The sequence below is a fragment of the Erinaceus europaeus genome, chromosome 9, assembly GCF_950295315.1.
Source record: "Erinaceus europaeus chromosome 9, mEriEur2.1, whole genome shotgun sequence".
Lineage (NCBI taxonomy): Eukaryota > Metazoa > Chordata > Mammalia > Eulipotyphla > Erinaceidae > Erinaceus > Erinaceus europaeus.
The window spans coordinates 27,102,091-27,129,580 of record NC_080170.1 but is presented as its reverse complement, the minus strand read 5'-3'; the positions used below and the strand labels follow the sequence as shown (position 1 = coordinate 27,129,580).

The 27,490-nt window shown below is 39.8% G+C and overlaps 1 pseudogene; it reads right to left on the bottom strand.

The window, feature by feature from the left end:
- Window positions 1-1,771: 1,771 nt before the first annotated feature.
- The window catches only part of LOC132540298 (targeting protein for Xklp2-like), an 89,648-nt pseudogene continuing 63,929 nt past the window's right edge, over window positions 1,772-27,490 (bottom strand).

Sequence of the window (27,490 nt, the reverse complement as noted above, 5' to 3'; positions counted from 1 at the left end):
CTATGTGATAGGAAAATGAATTACATGTCATTTGCAATACTCCAATTCCATAGAATGCCTGACACCAAGAATAAACTATAACGTAAAGTGTGGATTTTAAGTTAATACAGACTGTCAATGTACAGTTATCAGTCATCACAAGTATAAACATTCTAGTAAGATCATCAATATAATAGAGTGGAGAGTCTGCATGTATGGGATCAGGACATTATCTGCAAAATATCAGTGCCTCCCCCTCAATTTTACAGTGAACTTAAAACTTCTCTGTGAAAATAATGTATCTATTTTTTAAAATCATAAGTACTTAAAGCATCTTAGCAAACCTCAGAGATGTTTTTAAATCAATAAGTAAAGGAATGATTCACTTTGAGATATATTGTCAGAGATCTTGACAGTCCAATTTGTGGAATTTCTTTGATTGAAATTATGTTCGTGTTAGCAACTGAGAAAGCAATTAACTGATGTAGAAGTAAAATCAACTTGACAGCAAAATAGACAATGGAGTAGAGGAGGCTGAGTCTGGAGCCAAATAATCCATTTAGGAGATTTATATAAGAATACATGCATTGGGACTCCGGCGGTAGGTAGTGCAGCAGGCTAAGTGTGAGAAGCACAAGGACCAGCTGAAGGATCCCAGTTTAAGCCCCTCACTCCCCACCTGCAGGGGGATCGCTTTACAGGTGGTGAAACAGGTCTGCAGGTATCTCTCTTACTCTCCTCCTCTCTGTCTTCCCTTCCTCTCTCCATTTCCCCTTGTCCTATCCAAAAACTATGACATCAATAACAACAATAACTACAACAATAAAAAGAAAATGAGAGCAAAAAAAGGAAAAATAAATAAATATAAAAAAATTTAAAAATAATACATGAATTACTGTATTTTCTCCTGACACCTAGCAAAGCTGATTAGTATGATGATTTGATTTTCTTTGTTGACAGCAGATTCAGTAACAAGATGAAAATTCTCCACCTTTTCATTTAAAATGCTTGAGAAAAATTGATACAGCCCATGACTTTTTCCATCACACAAATGTTATTAAATCACATACGTAAAATTACATTCTGGTATGAAGTAGGCAGGGATGTTAATTTCTATGTGCATATTTGCACAGTATTTGTTCAACCACCTCTTTTCCTGAACTTTAGGATATTAAAGCAAGTCATTGTTTAAACACAATTTTTCCTAGCTTTAGTGAACACAGAGATAATGGCAGAGTAATTTGACAAATAGATTAGAGTTATTATAATGCAATCTAAAACAGTTTTTAAGAATTGGACATGCCAAGTATAATTGATTCTTGTATGTGAGCAGTATATTAAAGCAGAATTCACACTCAAAATACTCTTTTCTTTTCTAAAGAAAATATTTTATTTATTTTCCTATCTTTATATTTAACTTTGTTCTAATTTTTTAATGTAGGAGAGGGTTAACAGGCAATAGAAATCACATTATGTTGATACAGAGACTTAAATTATAGACAGAGTTAAGATCCATAGAAAATGTCAACTGATATTTCAAAGCAAATAACTATGTGGAGTTTGACTAAGACATGTATCAAAGAAGTCTCATTATTAGGGTAAATAATATGGGAACACAATTCTCAATACAGCCTGAGTTCACAGTTGTCAAGTATTCTTTGTTGAGCTTGTAGGCTCAAGTCTAGAGAAAGAAGTTTGCCCCAGGAAAAAAGACAGAAGACTTCTGCTTTGATGTAAAGGGTAGCTCTGGTTCCCAGGTAGTGTCTGCAGCTCAGTTGATTCAGTAGTTCAATTAAGTAAAGAACTTAGAAGATACAGACACAGTCAGAGGCCAGTCCCTTGATTTATCTCTACACCTTGGTACTTAAGTATTGAGTTTATCTTGTGCACAAATTCTTTCTTCTGCTGCTCTTCTTTCCAATGGATGGCCTCCTCCAACATCTGAGCTATCTTGGCTTTGACCTGAGTTATTTTCTTTTCCAGTTCCCACCACTCCTTGGCTCTTCTCTTAGTGGCCAGCTGAAAGGGTTACTCGGAAGGCGACGTGGTTTGTACCAACTTTGAAGCAAGCTTCTGCTTTCTGCTATTTCAGTTCTTTCTCCAGCTGGTGCTTCCAAATGTGTACTTTCAGAGCACCAGCTTCTAAGCAGAAAGGCTCAGGCTGCATTGCATTCTTCACCTTCATCTCTGAAAGGTTAATGGTATCAAAATGAGGAAAAGGAAGTACTTTGAACTTGGGTACTTCTACCTTTTTCTGTAGTTCATGTTTTTCTCCTTTAACTGATGTTATTTGTCTCAAGAATCAGAGGAGAAAGGGCTCATTTTATCAGTTTTTGTCTCTGGAAATTCAGATTTGAAAGGAACCCTATAATGTTTAATGACTGAGCTCTTATCACTCAGCCTTCTCATTATCTTCTTTGGTGGATATCCAGATTCTCTTCTTCAGTGGAAAAGCTTGGAAGAGAACAGAAGTTTTTTGTTGTTGTTGTTTGTTTGTTTTTTCAGGAACACCCAGAATCCATTCAAGATCTTAGGAAGGAAAGGTCTGGACTGATATTCAAAGTGTACATCATTTGGCTTCTTCTTTGACTCTCAGTATTTGTTTTCTCTCAATTTTCAAATAAAAACCAATAGACAGAGGCTTGGAGGTTCCTGGAAGATGGCAGACTGAGAAGCTGCTAGTGGCTTGAGCTCTGACCACATCTTATGGAAAAGGTAGTATTTTCTGCCTTTAGTAGGCCAGTCAATAAGGGGTCCTAGCGGTGACACCAAGGAGGTGACTATAACTTATTTTGGGTTAAAAAATAGAGTAGAAAAAAAGGGAAAAATTTTTCTTTCTTTTAAATTATTAATCCCAAAGCACACCTCGCTCTCCCCCCCCTTAACCAGAACCTGGGGACCAAATCCTAGCAGGCTTCCCTGCTGAGCTTCTTTCTTTACCAAGATTCCTATCCTACCAGGGAGTATCATTCATTATAAGTCTATTCCCTCTGACCTTTTTTCTTTCTAAGTAGCCAACCCCCCCACCCCACCCCACATAGCTAATTAAATAATTAAAAATAAATTAAAAACTCTTTCCTTTAACTGCTCTTTTATTACTGTTCTTTTTCTTATCTTTTTCTTTTTCTCTCTCTCTTTCTTTTTTCTGTTTCTCATTCTTGTCATCCTTTCTTTCTTAATCCTACAGCTTCCAAAGCCACAGGCCCCATCCCCCACACCACCAAAGAGTGTCCTTTCACTGAATTCACTGATACACGTTTGGGAATTATTTTGGGGAAGAATTCTGATTCAGAGTGGACTCTCACTGCGAGTATCTCTGCTCAACTTCCCTTTCCCCTGACCAAATTGTAAGTAGGGCACCAAAGTAAAAACCCTGTGGTGATGGGTAGACATGCACCTTCCTGGGCCAGTGGGGTGTGGGAGTGGATGGGAGGGATGGGTCACAGTCTTTTGATGGTGGGAATGGTGTTTATGTACACTCCTAGTAAAATGTAGTCATATAAATCACTAGTTAATTAATATGAGAGGGGGAAAATTAACTGTATGTCTCAAAGTTTTTTAAAACACAGACTGAATTTTTTTAATATATAGGCTGTGTAACTGATATGCAGACTCTCTCAAAAGCCTAGACCAAGTAGATCAGAAGCAACCAATAGCACAGCTATATACAAGATACTGGATACTGTACAGCAAACCCTAACAAAAGGATTTTTCAAAGTTAACCCAATTACCAAAGAATGTGATGATAACATTAAATATCGATTGTCTTTTTGAACCCTAAGACAGCAGGAACCTCACATCTTCACTATTGAGCCCCTACTTCCCCCAGTCCTGGAACCTTTGGATAGGGCCCACTTTCCCGTATGCCTCTCCCAATCCATACCAAATAATATTGCATCTGCTGATCACAACCTAATCAATGCAATGATTGCCACCTCAACATGCTTCACTTCAGACTTGTGTCCAGAGACTTCACGTGTGGAATGACAACCCTTCAGCTTCATTACTCGGGTGAGACCTTTCCATTCATAGTATACTCTAATTCCATCTCAGGTGTTTCACTTTCTAACAAAGTTCCAAAACCTAGATATACACCAGTTTCTGTTAGAGCATATGTTCACACGTATCCATAAACTACTGCAAAATATATACCTGAAAGCAGAAGTACACTAGAGTTTACAGTGAGTATCTCCCTAACACTTCCTCTCCACTATTCCAAGCTTTGGGTCCATGATTGCTCAACAATTTATTTGGCTTTGTATGTTAACTCTCTTTTCAGCCACCAGGTTCCAGATGTCATCAGGATGCCGGCCAGGCTTCCCTGGATTGAAGACACCACCAATGTGTTCTGGAGCTCCGCTTCCCCAGAGACCCACCCTACTAGGGAAAGAGCGAGGCAGACTGGGAGTATGGACTGACCAGTCAACGTCCACGTTCAGCGAGGAAGCAATTACAGAAGCCAGACCTTCCACCTTCTGCAACCCACATAGACCCTGGGTCCATGCTCCCAGAGGGATAGAGAGTGGGAAAGCTATCATGGGAGGGGGTGGGATATGGAGATTGGGTGGTGGGAATTGTGTGGAGTTTTTCCTCTCCTACTCTATGGTTTTATTAATTAATCCTTTCTTAAATAAAAAAGAAAAAAAAACAGTAGACAAAGTGTTTGGCTTCACAGGAGAAGTTTTAGGCAAGCTAGAAGCACATTCAAGAATTCTATAATCAGGGCCAACCACACAAGTGACAATGCACAAGGACCTGGGTTTGAGCCTCTGGTTTCCAGCTGGCATGGCAGGGGGCGGGGGGACAACCAGTAAAACATGTAATTCAGGTGTCTCTCTGTCTCTCTCCCTCTTTTTATCCCTCCACTACCCTCTAAATTTCTCTCTGTCCTATCAAAATAAAAGAAAAAAGGAAAAAAATGGCTGCTGGAAGTGGTCGATTCATCCTGCAGGCACCAAGTCCCAACAATGCTTGTTGTAATAAAACAATTAAAATAAACAAAAATCATTCTGGAATCAAGCTCTCATGCTCTGAAGTCTGCCGGGATAGCCTGAGGGTGCTTCTTCCTGAGCTAGTGCTCTCTGGGTTGGAGAGAACTCAACTGGAGCTGATCTAGGCTGCTGTGTGGGAGAGGGATCAGGAACGTGCCGCACTAACTTTGCAGGAGATACACTCTGGAACCCTCGGAGCTGGAAAGCAATTTCCAAGTATCTTTAATCAGAAGAGCAACTGTTTTGATACTCTCCAAGTAGGGTGGAAACAGGATGTGACATAGAGAGGGTGGAGCAAAAAGTGACTGGTGGAAGATCAGGGTGTGATAAGGAGAGGATCAGGGTGTGACAAAGAGAGGAGGCGGAGCAGGTGAGAATTCTACCACTAAACCACCAATGCCCTGGAGGGAGTGTGGTGCTTTATGTAAATGTAAAAGTGATTTATGTAAATAGACCGCTTTGAATGGGATCAAACCAATCCCTATACAGGCATACCAGTACTTGGTTAAGCAGAAGCCAGGGGGAGCTGGCATACTACCCAACATCTCCCCCTTTCTTTTTAACTATTTGCCATAGTATCAGGAGTGCGGGGCACTTTGTGAGGCAGGGAGACTGATCAGAGGCACACCTTTTGGGGTTCTACTGTCCCTCCTTGCTCAACCTCTCCGTAGAGAGAGAGACTAACAGGATTGACAAACCCCTCAGGCTCAAGCCCTTCCAATGCTCAAACATATCCTCACAATTCCCCAACATCTCCCTTTTACTTATTGACCATATATAACTGGGTCAATGTCTGTAAAAGTCTTCATCTCTGTCAGGGGAATAGCAGTGTAGGGGTGAACAGAAACCTGTTGGGAAGAAAGCAGAATGATAGCGTGTGAGTGTTTTCAAAAAGAACTAGCACAAGACAGGGAGGGATAAGTAAGAGTAGCAAGGGACAGAGTGAGCCTGATGGGTGGAGAAGTGGGGGCCTGATAAGCCGAGGGGCTAGAAGGGTGATCTGGTATTGCAAAATCCTGAGTCAGCTGGCGGAAAGTTCTATGAACTGCTACAGTCATTCTTCAAGATGTCCAGCAGTATAAAGGGAGTGTCCTGCAAGTTCTATAGAAGCATCATACCAATGTCAATGGCCAGGAAATAAATGCCACACGTCTATCTTGATGGAGGAGGACAGCCACTGGAACTTTTCTTCTCTACAGAGAGTGACCTGGAACCACCAAAACATGATGGGTGAAACAGAAGCAGGAAGAGCAGACACTGATGGTTGAGAGAAAGGCAGTAGGAAAGTCTTGTCCTTTGGAGTCCATGAATCAGATTCTCCAGATTGTGTCAGGTCACATCATGAGTTTTGGGGGATGGCTGTAATTGTGGGTGATGTCAGAGGTCAGGGGTCCAAGATGGATTTCTGGGGATTCTATATGAGCAGATGCTTCTTTATGTGAAGGCTTGCCATAGCTGTAGTTAATTACTTATGAAACAACTTTGTAACAAATTAGAAGTTTACTACAATTGATAACTCAATGATTATAATTGGTTTAGTATCTTTATAATTTCGTGTAAAGGTCATCTTATGTTACCTCATGTAGCAGTCTCTATATAGCAAAATTTTCATACCAATTTAAGTCACATATATTGATTCTTAACTATTTTTACATTGGGTTTTTAAGCAAACTCAGGTTACTAGAGTTAACACATTTTAGTGACAATTTTTTTTTGGTACATTTACAATGTCAGATTGATGCCAAATTTGTTGTGGATTAATTTCCACAAGATAGCTTACAGGACATTTTTGGGGGCCCTCCAAAAATGTCCTGTATAGAGAATTTGTATTTTAACTTTAGGAGATGATGAATTGTCACATTGAATATTTAGAGTTTTACCTTAAACACTCAGTTACTTTAATGAATTGATTTTACCTCTCCTGGTAAAAATGTAGCTTCAGAGTTCACTTAACCTTTAAGTTAATGCTTACCAAACTTGAAACACGCATATTAAACATATAGTTTATAACACACAGGAGGATAAAAACTTGTAACTAAGACATATCATTTCAAATGCGAATTTAGATCTACTGTCATAGTTGAACCATCTTTACTCACACAGTTTAAGACTAAACATTTCATATTTATATCAAGACTTAAAAAAGAAATCAAAAAGAGGAATAAACAACTTTTGGACTGCGTCCAGCCATTTTATATAAAGTTAGTTAACTTTCAGAGTACTCTAAGCACAATGGGTCATACAAAAATTTTGGTCACTCAACTCACTCAAATTTTTTTTTAACTCACTCACTCACTCACAAAACACAACTGGCCAGTCATAGCATAAGACATTCAGGGGGAGGGGAGGAAGAGTTCTGTGAATCAGATTTTTTTAGATTCTGCCATGCTGTATTATGGATCCTGGGGTACATCCTGCAGCCAGTCCTCTTGCATCCAGTCTTCTTGCAGTGTTTCTTGTTCTTTAGGGATATCAGCGCCATCATGTGGGTATTGCTGGACATGGCGGGCAGGAACCCAAACAGGCTTGGAGTAAATTTGTGGAAAAATGCATGTGAAACCCCTCCCCATAGCCAACAGGGGGTCAGGTCCTTTCCAAATTTTATCAAGTGGGTCTTTCCATTTGACTTTAATAGCTGGGAGGGTGGGTGGTGTTTGCCAATGAAGAATAATAGGAGGTTGGTCTGAGTTTTTGTAAATATTAAAGAGATTTAATGTAGTTAAGGCTTTTGCCAGCTGGATATTGGGGGGGGTACATTTCCCATTTTTCTTTATTTAATTGAGCCTTAAGAGTTTGTTGGGCCCTCTCAACAATGCCTTGTCCCTGTGGATTATACGGAATGTCTGTAGTATGAGTAATGTTCCAGAGAGAACAAAAATTTTTAAATTGTTTGCTGGTAAAAGCATATCAATTATCTGTCTTAAGTTGAAGAGGTAAGCCCATTACAACAAAACAGGAGAGCATATGGCTTATAAGCTTTTTTGAGTTTTCTCAAGTCTGAGCTGTAGCCCACATAAACTTAGAGAAGGTATCAATTAAGACGAACACATATTTCTGTTTACCAAAGTTGGGTATGTGGGTAACATCAATTTGCCAAAGAGCGTTGGCTTTTAAACCTCAAGGATTAACCCCCAGAGTTTGAATAGCAGGTGTTTTGATTAGACCTGCACAGGAGGAACATGTAGCAAGAATACGTTTTAATTGTGGCAGAGTAATATCAGGAAATCGAGCTCGAAGACCTTTAAGATTAACATGGGTTAGGGAATGAAAGTCAGCGGGATTAGAGACAGAGGCTAGAATTCCTGTGGAGGTGAGGTGGTCAGCTGCAGCATTCCCTTCGGACAGGGGACCAGGAAGAGGGCTGTGGGAACGTAGGTGCTGAACATACAGTGGTTGGGTTCGAGAACAGAGCATAGAGGCAATTTGAATTAAAAGAGGAGAAAGTGGGTTGTCATCAATGCTTACATAAGATCGAGCAAGCCATGGAAGTAAGTTAACAGTATACACACTGTCAAAAAAAAAGGTTGAAGGATTCTGGAACAGCTTTTAATGCAAGGAAAACAGCATAAAGTTCTTTGTACTGAGGGGAATTATCAGGAAGTTCAGTAAAGAGAGGTTTGGGGTATTGCTGGTCTGGATAACATATAAGGGCAGCAGCTCCCTTTTTTCCACCATCAGTGAACACTGTAGGAGCAGAGGGGATGGGATCTCGAGAGAAAAGTTTAGGTAGTAGGAGAGGCAACAGAGGTAAAGAAGCTATCAAATTATTAGAGAGAAAATGATTATCTAATTGTCCTGGAAAACCCATTAAACTTATGGCAAAACGAGAATGGTGGTGTATGAGCCATTCTGTATCTGTGAGAGAAAAGGGAAGAATGATTGAATCTGGTCCCCTTCCTAAGACCTGAACTGATCTGTTTCTTCCTTGGCGAACCATAAATGCTAAGGCATCTATCTTGGTAAGGAGTCTTGGAGCTCCGTCTACTGGCGTATGAAGCCATTCAAGAACGCCATGTTTTTGCCACAATGCCCCCACTACTGTGGGGGTGGAGTTAAAGATTAGAATATTTACCGGAGAGGAGGGGGAGAACCGAACGAGGTGCATGTCCTGGAGAGCCTGGTTAACTTTTTCCAGTGCCAAGGAGGCTTTGGGGGTTAACATACGCTTTGAGGAGGGCTGTTTGTCTCCTTTTAACAGATCAAACAGTGGTTGCAGGCAGCTCGTAGGCAGATAAAGATACTACCTAAGCCAATTCAAATTTCCAAGAAAACTTTGTAAAGAAGCAAGAGTGAGATTAGAAGGAAAAGTAACACAAGGTTTTAAAGGATGAATCTGCATTAGGTAAGTCTTTGAGCCTAAGAAAGATATTGGAGGAATTAGCTGTATCTTCTCAGGAGCTACATTAAGTCCACTTCTCTTTAAGGCAGGGATTAGAAAATCACGTAGGGCAGAGAGATCTGTATCTAATTCTCCCCATATTAACACGTCATCCATATAATGAAAAACCTTAAGGCCCTTATGAATATATGGGAAAAGGGCAGATTTAACAGCCTCTTGACAAATAGTAGGACTATTAGCCATGCCCTCGGGCAGTACCACCCATTCAAATCTATCGGCAGGGCTAGCATTATTAATAGAAGGAACAGAGAAAGCAAAACGTTTACAATCTTGTGGATGTAAGGGAATAGAGAAAAAACAATCCTGTATATCAATAGCTATGATTGAAATTCCTGTGGGAATCGCGGAAGCAAGAGGCAAACCCCTTTTGGGGGGAGCCCCAAACCTGCATGGTTTTATTAACTGCATGAAGATCTTGGAGGAGGCGCCATTTTCCTGAGCGCTTTTTAATCACAAAGACTGGAGTATTCCATGGGCTCCGAGAATGACAATTGTGTCCCAAAGATAACTGCTCTTGGACGAGTTTTTTTAAAATTTCTAGCTTCTCCCTAGGCAAAGGCCACTTTTCCACCCAGACAGGCTCATTAGAAAGCCAATCTAAGCGGGGAGTTCTGTTATGAACAGTGGCAATTAGTATTAGGGGTGCTGGTTGGGTCTAACAGTCTCACAGGAGTGAGTGTGGTGTCCTGCAGAGGTGTCTGAGGATATCACTACATCTAAAGATTCCAGCAAGTCTCTTCCCAATAAATTGGTGCTTATATCAGCTATTAAAGGCCGAAAGTGTCCGGTAGTTCCTTCTGGATCTTCCCACACAAGGAAATATCGTGTGAGGAATGCCTCAGTCAATCCTCCAACACCATGTAAGAGTGGTCCTGAGAGGAGTTCCCAACTCTGGGGAACCTCTGCTTGTCTTAAGATTGTCTTATCTGCTCCTGTTTCAATCAAACACTTAAAAGGAATATTACCAATCTTTACTGTCATAGTTGGGTGACCCCTTTATAAAACAGGGGTGTTCCATAAAATATCAGGCTTCAAATTCGAGTTGTTCTCTTGCTCCAGCTGGTTATTTCTATGCTGGAAGTTCCCAAATACTGCGGGTTCCACCTTCTGCTTGCCCTCTGTTACTGTTACTTGGCGTGGTGGGTGTATCGAGGGGTTGGGTCCCAAGCTGGGCTTCTGTTTGTGGAAGAAGGGCATAGCACCAAGCGGGCGACCTGCTTCCTTCCCTCTTGGGGGCGGGGCTAAGGGAAGCACCACACCTAGTTTAAATCCCTGTTTACATTTGGCAGAGGCGTGCCATTCCTATGGAACCTTGACCAACCATCTCTCCTCCAGTGAAATCCTTTCTGGCATCTGGGACAAGGCATTAGTGGTCTCTGATTCCCTGTCTGGAAGCGGGGTTGCCCTGACTGGAGGCAGGGTCGCGGTCTATTTTCTGGACACTGGTTACGCCAATGCCCTTGGCGAACACACTGAAAGCAAGCCCCTTTTTGCTTATGTAAGGTAGCTGCATAGGCCTGTAGCATAGGTCCTGGAAAAGAGCTTGATCTGAGATCCTGTGTAGCTATAATCCAAGTATCTGGGTGTTCGTTTTTAAGAGTGATACAGGCCTGTCGAAAATGCAGAAGCATTCCATCCCAGACTATGGATCGCAGGAGGAGAAAACGAGCGTCAGGATTATAAATCTTCCTTTCCAAACTCGACTGGACCAATGAATTTAGTGAGGGATTCATCAGGTTCTTGTTGAAGGGAGAGAAGGGGGGCTGAGGCCGCTCCCATGGGTGGTATTAATTGCTCCCATGCTTTTAATGCACACAGGCATACCTGATCAAAATACCCAGGTGGAAACATGGCTTCCGCCAGTTGAATCCCTGTTTCTAATTGACCTGTTCCAAACAATGCATCAAAATTCCCCTCTGGCTGATTTTGAATATTTTTCCGCTATTGCTGTAAACATTTGTCGAGAAAAAATGCCTCCCATTTCAGGAAAAGGGGGCCTTGGAGCGTAGTGCAAGTTACATCCCTCCAATCTTGGGGGGTATTAAGGTTCTGAAGCAGGCCTTGTAGAATGGACCTGGCCCATGGGGCATGAATACCGTCATCCTTGATATCCTGGTGTAGTTCCTTCAGGTCTGTGGTGGAATACGGATACCAGACCTGAGGTTTTTGTCTATTGTGGGCGACATTGACCAGAAATGTGTGGACTTGCTCTGATAAGTGTGTAGCCGTAGGAGGAGTCACCGAAGTGGAAGCTTCTGGACAAGTGGCCGAAGAAGTGGTTTTGGAGGCTACAGGAGAATTCGGGCATGTGTCTGTCAAAACAGGTGCGGGCGAAGAAGCAGCCGTGGAGGCAGCAGGAGGTTCCGGACATGTGTCTGCCAAAATGGGGGTGGCCAAAGAAGTGGCTGTGGAGTCCATAGGAGAATTCGGACATGTGTCTGCCAAAATAGGGGCCTCAGGGCAAGATGCAGAGGAATTAGGGTGGTTCAGGATCATGACAGGCCTTTGATTCTTGTTTTTAAGGTGCTGGTTAAGTTCTATGATCACTTCCTTTATCTCTTGGACCTCAGCTTCTAGGTCCTTAAGCCTTTTGAGAGGTTGCCCTATATATCCCTTAAAATCTGCTATGATGATCAACAGGATATAAGGTGCAGCCCTGAGAAAAATGTCCCAGATATATAAAAATTGTATACTGGAAAAAGAATGCAGAATTTGGAAAAGATTTTCCATGGTGGAGAGATCTCAGGAAAACAATAAGAAAGAAAAAAAATCACAGTGCCTTAACACAATATTGAAGATACCCAAAAGGTGTGTACTTATCTAGGATGTCTTCTTGTAAATCTGCTGCTTACATGTCCCTGTTCCGGGTGCCAAATGCCGGGATAGCCTGAGGGTGCTTCTTCCCAAGCTAGTGCTCTCTGGGTTTTAGAGAACTCAACTGGAGCCAATCTAGGCTGCTGCGTGGGAGAGGGATCAGGAACTTGTGCTGCACTAACTTCGCAGGAGATACACTCTGGAACCCTCGGAGCCGGAAAGCAATTTCCAAGTGCCTTTAATCAGAAGAGCAGCTGTTTTGATACTCTCCAAGTAGGGTGGAAACAGGATGTGACATAGAGAGGGTGGAGCGAAAAGTGACTGGTGGTAGATCAGGGTGTGACAAGGAGAGGATCAGGGTGTGACAAGGAGAGGGGGTGGAGCAGGTGAGAATTCTACCACTAAACCACCAATGCCCTGGAGGGAGTGTGGTGCTTTATGTAAATGTAAAAGTGATTTATGTAAATAGACCGCTTTGAATGGGATCAAACCAATCCCTATATAGGCATACCGGTGCTTGGTTAAGCAGAAGCCAGGGGGAGCTGGCATACTACCCAACAGAAGTAATATAATAATTTCTCAAGTTCTTCAGTCTCCAGATCCACTGTACTTCTATAGGTCATGGACCTTGTGTGATATTTGGTTTGTAGCACAGGAAGTCAGTGAGTCTCTTGAGATCTTAGGCACAACAGATTTGGTTCGGGTATAATAGAACAGTATTATCTTTTCTGTTCCTCAACTGGTCTGTTAGAGGGTTATTTATGGAAGGTTTCAATCCCCTATGCAAGGGTCAATATATAGAAACTGTTTCATCAAACGTTCCTTTATTTTGGCAACAGGTTGTGAGGTTTCATAATGCTACATCCTCTAGTCACCTGGACAGAAAATGAAGGATGCCTTTGTGGTTCATAAGTAAAGTTCCCTCCCTTACACTCTTCCTGGTCAAAAGGAAGTTGATTGTATCATCAGTGTTGAAGTCATTTGTTTTGGTATCGTGTCCCATAGGTTTCGTCAAATATAGCCCTGTTCTTACAAGAACAATTTTTCTTGAATTCATCATTTCTTTTTCACATCTCCACCATTTCTGGCTGCATTTTCATTCTCTTCTTCAACTCTCTTCGCAGCACTGTGCCGTGTACTTTTTTTTTTTTCATACGCAGCACCAGGGGGTATGCTCTTAATGAAAATTAATCTTAATCAGAAAGTGGAAATACTACTTTTTCTCAGTTGTAGAAACCCAAAATAAAAATATTACCACATGAGAGAGGTGCTTTTGGTCCAACTTGTCTGAGGGAAATTATTCAAGATAACAGTTATTCTCTAATTGAATTTTTTGAAGTATGTGCTGTTTTACATGTATTCTTGTAAAGTTATCTTGAATAGAAGTCTATGGATGTCAAAGTTGATTTTCTTTTTTTTTTTTTTCCTCCTCCAGGGTTATTGCTGGGCTCGGTGCCTGCACCATGAATCCACTGCTCCTGGAGGCCATTTTTCCCCCCTTTTGTTGCCCTTGTTGTAGCTTCGTTGTGGTCATTATTATTATTATTGCCCTTGTTGATGCAATACATTGTTGGATAGGACAGAGAGAAATGGAGAGAGGAGGGGAAGATAGAGAAGGGGAGAGAAAGATAGACACCTGCAGACCTGCTTCACCGCCTGTGAAGCGATTCCCCTGCAGGTGGGGAGCCGGGGGCTCTAACCGGGATCCTTACGCGGGTCCCTGCGCTTTGCGCCACATGCGCTTAACCCACTGTGAAACCGCCCAACCCCCCAAAGTTGATTTTCTTTCCATTTTTGCCTCCAGGGTTATTGCTGGGGCCCAATGGCTTCACTATGAATCCAGTGCTCCTGGAGGCCATTTTTTCTCTGGACAGAGAATTTGAAAGGGGAGGAGGAAAAAGAGGGGAGAAAAAGACACCTGCAGACCTGCTTCACCACTTGTCAAGTGATTCCCCTGAGGTAAAGAGATGGGGACTCAAACCAGGATCCTTGTGTAGGTCCTAGTACTTCACACTATGGATAACCTGCTATGGCCCAGCCCTGTCAAAGTTGATTTTCTTAGAGAATCTTATTAAGCTTTTAAAGCTAATTTTGTTGAATGTATAGAGAACACTCACAAATCCTTACAGATGTCTCCAATCTCCTTTTCACTATCCCTATCATGTTCCTTTCCATCAAACATACATGGAAAACATGTGGACCTGAAGATTATATTGTTATGTTTAATAATGCAGGACCAGAAACATATCTCAAGTTCAGAATACAGGACTTGTACCCCCCCAAGGTCCAACATTTAATCCCTGGCATTGTCAAAATTGAGTGGTGCTCTGATTTCTCTCTCTCTCTCTCTCTCTCTCTCTCACACACACACACACACACACACACACACTAAATAAATAAATAAATATTCCACCTACAAAAGAATGTGAAGATGATAATTAGCAGAATTATAAAGAACAGTAAAAAAAACAATATTGTAGGGGACAGTTTTTTTAAAAGTTTTTATTTATAAAAATGAAACATTGACAAAACCATAGGATAAGAGGGGTACAACTTCACACAATTCCCACCACCAGACCTCTGTATCCCATCCCCTCTCCTGATAGCTTTCCTATGTAGGGATCAATTTTTTTAAAATATATTTTTTATATTTATTTTTATTTATTTATTCCCTTTTGTTGCCCTTGTTGTTTTATTGTTGTAGTTATTATTGTTGTCATTGTTGTTGGATAGGACAGAGAGAAATGGAGAGGGGAGGGGGAAGACAGAGAGAGGGAGAGAAAGATAGACACCTGCAGACCTGTTTCACCGCTTGTGAAGCGACACCCCTGCAGGTGGGGAGCCAGGGCTTGAACCAGGATCCTTATGCAGGTTCTTGTGCTTAGCGCCACCTGCGCTTAACCCGCTGTGCTACAGCCCAACTCCCGGGATCAATTTTAAATGACAAAAAAAATACTGAGTCAGGAGTCCGCGATGGAATTTCACATATACTTTTTGACAAAATAGTAGAATCATCTCCTGCCAACAGGGCATGGACTCTCTCTGGTGGACTAGACCAGTTTGCAAGAGTTTATTATGCACACTGATTCCCAACTCCACATGATGTCTTTTCAGTTATCTGAAATCTGCCTTGATGGAAGTATTTTCATTAAAGGAATTAGCATGACTACAAATCAGAGCTTCTCCTTCCCCAGTCCTGTTTTTAAACCACTGCTAGCACATCACTGATTTTAATAATAACAATTCATCCACCTCCCTTATGCAAATGCCTCTAGATCACTTAATATATAGAGGATATATTTTATAGTTGTCAGGCTTTATTCATGAGCACAATAATCTATGCTGGTGATTTCAATTTTTTTCACTTTTTTTCTGATTTTATTGCGGGCATAATAGTTTTTAGTATAGTCACTGATACATAGGTACAATTTTTCTCCTCCCTATGAAATGTATTTGAAGAATATCCTTCCACCTCAACATAGGTCCATTTCTACCACCATGCACCAGTATCTGATACTCTCCCTACTCCCACTCTTTCACTTATTCAGAGTCCTTTTCATTGGTGCTATACACCAAACCCAGTCCAGTTTCATTTGTGTTTTTTCTTTTTGTCCTTCTTTCTTTCTTTTTTTTAGATAAAAATTTTATTAGTGACTTAATAATGATTGACAAGATTGTAAGACAGCAGGGGTACAATTCCATACAATTCCAATAACCAAGGCCCCATGTCCATCCCCCTCCATTGGAGGGTTCCTTCTGGGAGTATGGACCAAAACTCTTTATGGGGCACAGAAGGTAGAAGGTCTGACTTCTGTAATAGTTTCTACGGTGAACACACATGCTGACAGGTTGATCCATACCCCGAGCCTGTTTCTATCTTTATTAGATGGAATAGGACTCTAGGGGATGCCATAATATATATAGTATATATACCATACTATACTATAGTATAATTGACAGTATATAAGAAAGGACAGGTTACAGGTTCAGATGCTACCATGATGCCAACCGGACTTCCCAGGACTGATGACCCCACCAATGTGCCTTGGAGCTCTGCTTGCTCAGAGCCCCGCCCCTCTAGGGAAAGAGAGAGAGAGGCTGGGAGTATGGATCGACCTGTCAACACCCATGTTTAGCGGGGAAGCAGTTAACAGAAACCAGTCCTTCCTCCTTCTGAACCCCATAATGACCCTGGGTCCATACTCCCAGAGGGTTAAAGAATAGGAAAGCTATAAGGGGCAGGGATGGGATATGGAGCTCTGGTGGTGGTAACTGTACCCCTCTTATTTATTCTATGTTTTTTGTCAGTGTTTCCATTTTATAAATAAATAAATAAAAGAAAGTACATACTCCCAAACATATACACATTTATTCAATTACAATTTAATAGTGTATGAACAAGGGAAAAGTATTTTCATACTACCTGCTAAAAAAATGCAAAACCTTGATGTATATTGATGTGTCAAAATTGGAATATATTTTAATGGTATTACTTTTATGTAATAATTTTATAAAATTCTCTGGTCACTACTCTAACATTGCAGGTAATTTTAAATTTGCATCTTTTTTTCCTATTTCTGAACATTAAAGCTTACTACCCTGGAAGAGCAATTGGAACCTTTGTTTTTAAGTTTAGTTTAGTTTTTTTTTTTTGATACTTGACTGTATTAACTGTGATACCTGAAAATGAGACTTCACAAAGATAAACAATAAATTTGATATACACAAACTGAAAAGGAGTATTGGCTAAACTTAAAACAGCCATTTCCAGGGGCCAGGTGGTAGCACATGTTGCCATGTACAAGGACTTAAATCTTGAGTTCAAACCCCTCCCTGGTCCCTACTTGCAGGGGAGAAGCTCTAAGAGTGGAGAAGCAGTGCTGTGGTTGTTTCTCTTTCTCTCTACTTCTCTAATTCCTTAACACTTCTCAATCTCTCTCTGTCCTATCAAAAATAAAGAGAGAAGGGAGATGGGGGTAGAGGAGAGGGATGCCTTCATGCACCTGTGGATTTGTCTCGCGGGTACTAAGTCCCAGTAATAACACCAGTGGCAATAAAAAAAAAAGTTGCCCAGCAAGTAGCATGACAGGTTAATCACACATGGCATGAAATGCAAGGACTAGCACCGGGATCCTGGGCTTGCCCCCAGATCCCCACCTGTAGGGGAGGTTGCTTCATAGGCATTGAAGCAGGTCTACAGGTGTCTATATTTATCTCCCCCTCTCTGTCTTACCATCCTCTCTCGATTTATCTCTGTCCCATCCAACAACAAGAACAATAGCAATGGCAACAATAACAACAAAGGCAACAAAATGGGAAAAATAGTCTCCAGGAGCAGTGGATTCATACTGCAGGCACCAAGCCCCAGTGATAATCCTGGAAGAAAAGAAAAAAAAAAAAGCTTTTGAACTCTGTTCACTCTGTTCAGTGTAAGTTGTAGAAACATCTTCATGGGGCTGGGTAATGGCTCAGCTGGTTGTGCACACATGTTACAATACTAAAGGACCAGGGTTTGAGATACATCTTCACCAATTCAAATCCAATTGCAAGGAAAACAAAAAACCATCTAAACCAGTGGGACTACGTCAAACTGACAAGCTTATTCATAGCAATAGGAGTCACAGCCATAACAGAAAGACTCCCTATGGAGTAGGAATGATGAGATCATCTCCTTTGCAATATCATATTAAGAACTTAAAGACATTGTGTTGAGTGAGATAAGGCAGAAATAGGAAGACTAATATTGAATGATTTCACATACAGATGAAAAATTAAGAGCGAACAACAGTAAGGGAAACTATAAGGTGAAACTTGGACTAGATGTGGCATTTTGCACCCAAGCAAAGGACTCTGGAGAAGGAAGGCTAGGGACAAGATGAAGGGACACTGGGATCCTGTGGTGTCTCCCAAACAGTAATATAAAGGATATGAAAGGTTGTGTCTATGCATTAAAGACCATTAAAAAAAAAGAAAGAAACAATAAGCTCATTCCCTTTGCTATATCTTGGTCAGAACTTGAAGGTATCATATTGAATGAGGTATGTCAGAAATGGAATGACCAATACTGAATGATCTCACTCATAGGTAGAACTTAAGGAAAACAGACAAAGAAAAACAAAGTGAAACTTGGACTGGGTGTGTGTGTGGAGGGGGTTCAAATCCTGACACATGGTGGTGGAAGAGGACCTAATCAGGGGGTTAGAGCGTTTTGCAAAAAACCTGAGAAATTTTACACATGTACCAACTACTGTATTTACTGTCAACTGTAAACCATTATTTAAGTATAGAATAAAATAAAAATAATAAAAAGGGCATTTACACTGTGCACAAATATTTATAAAAAGACTTTTCTTAAAAATGAGAAGTTAAAACCTTATCTTCTTTGATATTGCTCTTATAAACTAATATAAGACAATTGTTTTATGCAAATGATAATTTAAATCTATTAACAATACTAATTTTGAAACAATTTAAGCAGATTCTTTAAATAGTTAAAGATTGTATGGTTAACATATTACATCACACAGTTATTTAATATATTAAGATCATAAAATAGTACAATTAATCAAATACATTTCAAAACATGCATTATTAGCATTTTTTCAAAATGTTGCCTTATATTCAAATCATACCCCTTATACTACAGGGATAAACTGAATTTTCAAAAATATTATGATCATATAAAAAAGGGGCCAACAAATTTGAAATGCTTATATTTGTTTGTTACTTATTTACTTTTCTTCAGTGCTGGGGCTCAGTGCCAGCAATAGTACACTCCTTGTGGTGGCCATTTTTTCCTTTTTTTTTTCTGTTTTATTTGATAGGACATAGAGAAATAGAGAGGGGGAAGAGAGGTAGAGAAGGAGAAAGATTGACACTGCAGACCTACTTCACAACTTGTGAAGCATCTCTGCAGAAGACGGGTAGTGGGGGCTCAAATCCTGGTCCTTGTGCAGGTCCTATGCTCAATCATTCAAAATAGTGTCTTTAAAATGTTTGGATTTTATGGTGAGACCTTTCCTTTCCTAGTATTCTCTAATTCCATCCCAGGTGGTTCACTTTCTAACAAAGTCCCAAAACCTAGATATAGGCCAGGTTCTGTGAGAGAGAGCATATGTTCACACATATCCATAAACTAGTGCAAAATATATACCTGAAAGCAGAAGTACACTAGAGTTTGCAGTGAGTACCCTCCCCCCTAACACTTCTTCTCCACTGTTCCAACCTTTGCGTCCATGATTGCTCAACAATTTGTTTGGCTTTGTATGTTAACTCTCTTTTCAGCCACCAGGTTCCAGATGTCATCAGGATGCTGGCCAGGCTTCCCTGGACTGAAGACCCCACCAATGTGTCCTGGAGCTCCACTTCCCCAGAGACCCACCCTACTAGGGAAAGAGAGGCAGACTGGGAGTATGGACTGACCAGTCAACATCCATGTTCAGCGGGGAAACAATTACAGAAGCCAAACCTTCCACCTTCTACAACCCACAACGACCCTGGGTCCATGCTCTCAGAGGGATAGAGAGTGGGAAAACTATCAGGGGAGGGGATGGGATATGGAGATTGGGTGGTGGGAATTTTGTTGTACCCCTCCTATCCTACGGTTTTGTTAATTTATCCTTTCTTAAATAAAAAATAAATTTAAAAAAACAAACAAAAAATTGTTTGGATTTTTTAAAATACACTTTAATGACATAGAAAATACTGTGAACATTTAATCAGAGGGATGTATGACGGTTACTTTTTGGCAAAGTGGATAGAGTAACTGAATGAGTTTAAACAAATATGAGCAGGGGCCAGGGTGGTAGCACACCAGGTTAAACCTCCTACAGATTACAATTTTCCTAAAATGTGTTTCTTTAAATCATTGATAAAACCCACACTCTAATGCCTGCCAACCTTCCATACTGAAAACAAAATGTATTTTCTTTTGTTGCTATGTTAATGTATGTATACTATTCTAATTTACTGCTTTAGGACAGTGAATGCTTTGGTGATGGTATATGATCTCTGTCTTCCAATATTAAGAAATGAGTCTTTGCCTCATCTTGCATGGAACTTGAAGAGCTTGAAGGAGTCATGTTAAGTGAGATAAACCGAAAAGAGAAGGATGAATACCACATGATCTCACTCATACGTGGGACCTAAGTAACAAGGACAGAAAGGGAAAACACTAAATAAAACTGGGTTTGGTATATGGAACCCAAGCAAAGGACTCTGGAGTATGTGGGCAATGGGGATGGGGAGGGGAAGATGCTGAGGGGAAGGCTTTGGGATCCTGGTGCATGATGGTGTAAAAAGGCCTAAATTGGGGATGTAAGTGTTTTGCAGATACTTATCACAAGGGGGAAAGAAATTGCACTGGTGTCAACAATTGTACTAGAAACCACTGAATATGGCCCACAACATGATTTAAAAAAAAAGAAATAGATATCATTGTTTTTTAAGATAAGTTAGTTTCCTCTTTGAATGTGACTATACAACTTAAACATAGATCCTGCCATTTCTGTGAAGTATATATAGGGAAATGTTTACTGTTGTCCTCTGCAAGAATATTAATTGCCCGTGGTGTAGATATTGCTTTAGTTAGTACTAAATAAAATACTTTGTATACATAAACTGAATTAGCTACATGGGAGACTGCCTCTTTCTGTTTGTTTGTTGTTTGCCCCAGGATTTTCACTGGTGCTCCTTGCCCAAATGCTATCAACCATATTTTCCCTTTTCTTCTTATTGATAAAGGGTGACAGATGGGTGTTGTGAGGCAGAAAGGCAGAGAGAAGGGAAGGAGAGAGACCTGCATACTGCTGCAGCATCCATGAGGCTTCCCCTCTGCAAGTAGGGACCAGGGGATTGAACTCAGGTTCTCAGCATGGTAATGTGTGTGCTCTACCTGGTGCACTATCAACCAGCAAACAGAAAATGTCTTAAAATGCAACATAAAAAAAAAGAGAAAAAACAGCCTTCACAACTCATCTACTTTATGGAAACCCAACAATTTTTTAAAGACATCTCACATGTGTTTACCTAAGGAAAATAGTTCTAATCTGCATATTAAATATTATAAAAGCCTAAGTTCTGACTTACTGTGTGGCAAAAAAAAATTGAGAGAAGGCCTCATATTTAACTACCACAATAATATGAACTTTGGGAAAAAAATCCATTTATGTAATGGAATTAACTTGATAAATTCAATGATCTCAAATCAATGAATTTGAGGAATAACCTAGGAAGCTCTAAAATACACAATCACAAGTTCTCTTCTAGACTTACTGAGTCAGACATTAGGAGATGAGTTAAGCTAGCTAGCTGAATTTGGGACAATTCCATGAGTAATTCGTTATAAACACCCTATAGATCACACATTGGTGGGTACTGACTTACTGTTTGGAAAGTTAAATTAGTGCCACAGAGCATATGAAGACACATGATTCCTCTTAAATACTCAAATAAATACTCAAATAAAGAGAAAATGTTTTCCTAATATCTATTTCCAATATGCTGTTACTGTGAGAAGTGTTATAGGTAGACAACATAAATAGATCTAAGAGTGCTACTTGCAAAGTCTGGCACTGCAGATGACTTTACAGATGAATCACAAACAAGAATGTTAATCAACATTACTAAGCATTTTTCTTACTTAGTGGTGTATGTATTTGCCATACAACATATGAAATTTAATTTAATACGTTCATTTCCTCCCCCTTTTAATACTCTACCGAGGAATAACAGAGGCGTTTTCACAGTGTGTTTCTGTTTAGTTAACTGTGCTAAGCGACTGCACACTCAATTCAATTTAGATTATAATAAGATAATTAGTCTTAGGATATGGTGACGGGCATATCGATCAGTTCGGCAACACTGATGAGGAAAAGTGATACACAGGTGATTGAAGTAATATAATTGTCAACATTAGACCCAGGTCAGAACTTTAGAAAAAGGAACATGTTAAAGAAAGGGAGTCCCTGAGGATAAGAGATAAAGTGTGTTTCTGTGATGAGATTGGATATATTGTTGCAACATACCTACACTGCAAGTTTAGGCAGATGACAAGATAGCAGGCTCCCCAAAGATCAAAAACTAAAATGGAGTAAGTGTTACTAATAGAGAAAATAATGACTAAAGTTAACAAGAAGAATAAAAACCTGTTATGCCATGATAACACAATTGGCCCAACTTTTAAATCAGATATCTGTTCTTCAAAATTTAACAACTCTAAGCTAAGGCAAAGCAGCAAATCCAGCATTTCTCAAATGCTCAGATATTGGAGGTTTGGAAAGTAGGCACTGTCCCTCCCTGCATAGTCAGTTCCTTAACTCTCAGAACGAATCTTTTAACTTATTAGGCGTTCAGTTTTCAATGCCCTCTCCTCTCTCCCATAACTAAATGCATGCTACATTTTGATGAAAAAATGTGTAGTGATAGAGAATGGTCTAAATAACATGTACAAAATCTTTTAGAAAATGAATGCACAGTTTTGATATAGCTGAAGGAAAATCAGCCTAGATTAGCATCAAGAGCTCTATGGGTTATCACACATATTATCGAAATGAGTATTTGAATGTCAAAAAAAGTCGAATTTGAGGTAAAGTTAATTGACCATATCAGGTAGAATAGTAAATGTAATACTTTCTAATGAAAATATTACTTTTTAACATTTAAGTATGACTTCAAATATACATGTTTAGTATCTCTTTTTCATCATACATAGAAAAAAGACAAAGGAAATATTATTTAAATTTACTGTTTATCAGCTTGATAAATTCTTTTTGTTCATGTCTAAAGATAAGAACTAGCAGTTTAGCTTACTTTTATCTTCTAACTCTTCAGAGATACCAAGCTATGAGCAATCTTGGAAAATATGCCAGCTTATTCTGTCCTATCTTTCTAATCTGTCTAAATCAGGACACCAGAAAATTATTCTTATATGTATTACAAACTGCCTGTACTCTCAACCTAGACTAATAAAATTAAGAATTAAGTATAGATGGAAGATTAGGAATAAGTTAGAGTTAGCTTGACTTTTATATATTTATTGGTCAAATCTTATTATACATTCAACCATTGCAAATATTTGTTTCTGATTTTTTTTTCATTATTTTTGTTCAGTTTCCATTTATGAGAGCATTAGTATAATATGGATAGAGTCTTTTTTTTTTTTTTTTTTGCCTCCAGGGTTATCGCTGGGGCTGGAGCCTGTACTACAAATCCACTGCTCCTGGAAGCCATTTTTCCCCCCACTTTGTTGCCCTTGTTGTTGTTGTATAGGACAGAGAGAAATAGAGAGATGAGGGGAAGACAGAGAGGGGTAAGAGAAAGACAGACACCTGCAGACCTGCCTCACTGATTGTGAAAGGAGCCCCCCCCCCCCGCAGGTGGGGAGCAGGGGGCTTGAACTGGGATCCTTATGTGGATCCTTGCACTTTGCGCTATGTGTACTTAACCTGCTGTATTACCGCATGTCCACCTGGTGAGGTCTTTCAACTGTGGCATATGTTGTAAATATTTCCTCTTAGTCTATCGCTTGCTTTTTGTTTCCTACTTCTTTTATCATACAAGTACACTGAATCTATTAGACTCTTCTGTATGGTGTTGTTTTCAAAAGCAATCAGGTTTTTCATTTATCCATTGTGTGTGTGTGTGTGTGGGGGTATTTTATTGAAATTTCACTACTCATCTCATTCTATGTCTTATTTTGTCTTTGATAGTTTTTAAGCCATGTTGTCCTTTAGCACATGTATTATCATGTACATCTGTTGCACTTATTAATTACACTAGAGATAATTACAATTGTGGAAGTAGCATTTAGTTACTAAAGCTATTCTCCTTTGCTGTTACAGCATTTAGGTAACAGATACCATATTAGGCCTGTTCTGTAATCTTACCAGTTTTTGTCCTTCTCAATTACACATCTACTGAAATTATTTATTTGCCTACTTATTTCAGCAAAGGTGTTGTTTTGCTTTTGCTGCTGGAACAAGTTACTGCCAATCAATGTTATCTCACAGTTTAGGTCAAATACAAAATGAATGTAAATGAACTAAAATTAACATGTCAAAAGGACTGGGTTCTTTCCCAAGGCTTGAGGGGCACTTCTTCAAGCCTTTCCTGGTGTCAAGAGGCTTCTGCAGTCTTTGGTTTATGAGCCCCTGTCTTCAAAAAGCAGACATCATAACAATCATAACATTTTGACTTATGTTTTAGTAATCACGTTCACATAACCTTTTCTGTTCTGACTTTACAATCTTCCACTTTAATTTCTAAAGGCCCTTGTGTTTATATGTGAAGCCCTTTTAGATAATCCAGCATAATCTCCCAGATCAAGCTCAAAATCTTTAATGGAATTATTTCTTAAAATATGTACATCTTCAGGGATTCACTCTTCTGTTTATCACAGTATGGAATATAATATATAAATCTGAGTACCAAACTATCATATAATTTATCACAAAATACACACGATAAAAGAAATGTATTTTGATAGAAATACTCTCATGTTTTAAAAAAATACACACACACACACACACACACACACACACACACACATATATATTTTGCCTCCAGGGTTACTGCTGGGGCTCAGTGCCTGCACCATGAATCCACTGCTCCTGGAGGCCATTTTGAATTGTTTAATATTTGTTTATTTATTTTCCCTTTTGTTACTCTTGTTTTTTATTGTTGTTGTAGTTATTGATGTCATCACTGCTGGATAGGACAGACAGAAATGTAGCGATTAGGGAAAGACAGAGAGGAGAAGAGAAAGACACCGTAGATCTGCTTTGCCCCCTGTAAAGCGACTCCCCTGCTGGATTGAACCTGGATACTTAAGCCAGTCCTTGCACTTCGTGCCACCTATGCTTAACCCGCTGTGCCACCGCCCGACTCCCATATTTTCAATTTACTTTTATCTTTAATTCTCGCTTGTACCTGTTATCTGTGAAATGTTAGTGTCATGCTAAAATGCATTAATATTTAGGGAAATAATTTGTTCTTCTTATCTCTACCATAAAAAATGTGTTGTTCTTTAATTGTCCCTGCTTGCAAGAACTTGCACATCATTGTATATCCTAAATAACATCTGCTGGATGAGTAAAAACTAATTTCTCACTGAATTTAAGAAAATATTTTGACATGTACATGTATTAAATTGCTTGTAAAGTACATTTTATAAATTCTGAGTTGTTTCCATAGAAACTGGCAATAAAAATGTATGGTTGAGTATATATTATTGTAGAGTAAATAATTTTTATTGTTTTATTTTCATAGTAAGTAAAATCTAAAAAAACAATATTCACTAAAGCTTAATTTTTCATACTCATTAATGCAGTGAAGCAATTCTTATATTCTCCAATGTTTCTAGGGCCAATAAGCTCCCAGTATTTCAGAAGATTTGGGGTACCCAGAAAATTTCTTTTTTATTATTGCTCCAGTTCCCATCTGTTAAGCCTTATTATTTACAGTGAAGGTCACAATTCTCTGATCGCTGTATATGTCAGTACTCCACTTATTATTTACATGGCAATATTATTTCTAACTGTATTCTTAGAGGAAAAAAAATCAAATGTAGCCTCTACATAAGTAATTCCTTTTATTTTTTTCCTTTCTTAAATCTACTGTATAGAATACAGATTTAATTATCACCAAATTCTCCTTAGGCTTGCATCACTAGTTGCTGTCTTACTAACTGTAATTCATATTATTTCACTTAAAAACTGCTCATTTGGGGAGTTGGGCTGTAGCACAGCGGGTTAAGCACACATGGCACAAAGCGCAAGGACCAGCATAAGAATCCAAAACTTGGGTGAAACCTAGGTGTCCAACAACTTATGAGTTGCTAAGAAAGTGTGACATATATACACAATGAAATACTACTCAGTTACTAAAAATGATGAATTCACCTTCTTCACTATATCTTGGATGGAGCTTGAAAGAATAATATTAAGTGAGATAAACTAGAAAGAGTAGGATGAATATGGGATAATACCACTCATGGATGGAAGCTGAGAAATAAAAACAGAAAGGGGTAACACAAAGTAGAACTTGGAATGGGTGGGGGGGTGAGTGAGTCTGGTGGTAGCGCAGAGGGTTAAGTGCATGTGGCACAAAGCATAAACCCGTGTAAGGATCCCGGTTCGAGGCCCAGCTACCCACCTGCAAGGGAGTCGCTTCACAGGCAGTGAAGCATGTCTGCAAGTGTCTCTCTTTCTTTCCCCCTCTCTGTATTCCCCTCTTCTCTCCATTTCTCTCTGTCCTATCTAACAATGATGACATCAATAACAACAAAAATAACTACAACAGTAAAAAAAAAAAGGGGTAACAAAAATAAAATAAAAAAAATATATATATATATTAAAAAAAAGAACTTGGAATGGGTTTGGTGTATTACACCAAAGTACACAACTCCGGGGATGTGTATGTCCTAGTTCTGGTGCATGACAGTGGAGGAAGACCTAGGCTCAGGGTGAGAGTATTTTTTATTATCCATTGTCTTCTTGAACTCTAAGACAGCAGGAACCTCACATTTCCACTACAGAGCCTAAACTTCCCCCAGTCCTGGGACCCTAGGGTAGGGCCCACTTTCCCATATGCTTCTCCCAATTCTTATCAAATAATATTGCATCCACTGAGTGAAACCTAATCAACGCAACGAGTGCCACCCCAGCATGCTTCACCTCAGATTGTATCCAAAGACTTCAGGTCTAGAACGACAACCCTTCCGCTTCATCACTTGGGCGAGACCTTTCCTTTCATAGTATTCTCTAATTCCATCCCAGGTGTTTCACTTCTCAACAAAGTCCAAAAACCTAGATAAAGACCAGGTTCCAGGAGACAGAGCATATGTTCACAGGTATCCATAAACTAGGGCAAATATATACCTGAAAGCAGTAGTACATTAGAGTTTGCAGTGAGTAAAGCCCAACACTTCATCTCCACTATTTCAACCTTTGGGTCCATGATTCTTCAACAATTTGTTTGGCTTTGTATGTTAACTCTCTCTTTTCAGCCTCCAGGTTCCAGATGCCATCACGATGCCAGCCAGGCTTCCCTGGACTGAAGACCCCACCAATGCGTCCTGGAGCTCCACTTCCCCAGAGACTCACCCTATTAGGGAAAGAGAGAGGCAGACTGGGAGTATGGACCAACCAGTCAATGTCCATGTTCAGCGTGGAAGCAATTACAGAAGCCAGACCTTCTACCTTCTGCAACCCACAAAGACCCTGGGTCCATGCTCCCAGAGGGATAGAGAATGGGAAAGCTATTGGGGAGGGGATGGGATATGGAAATTGGGTGGTGGGAATTGTGTGGA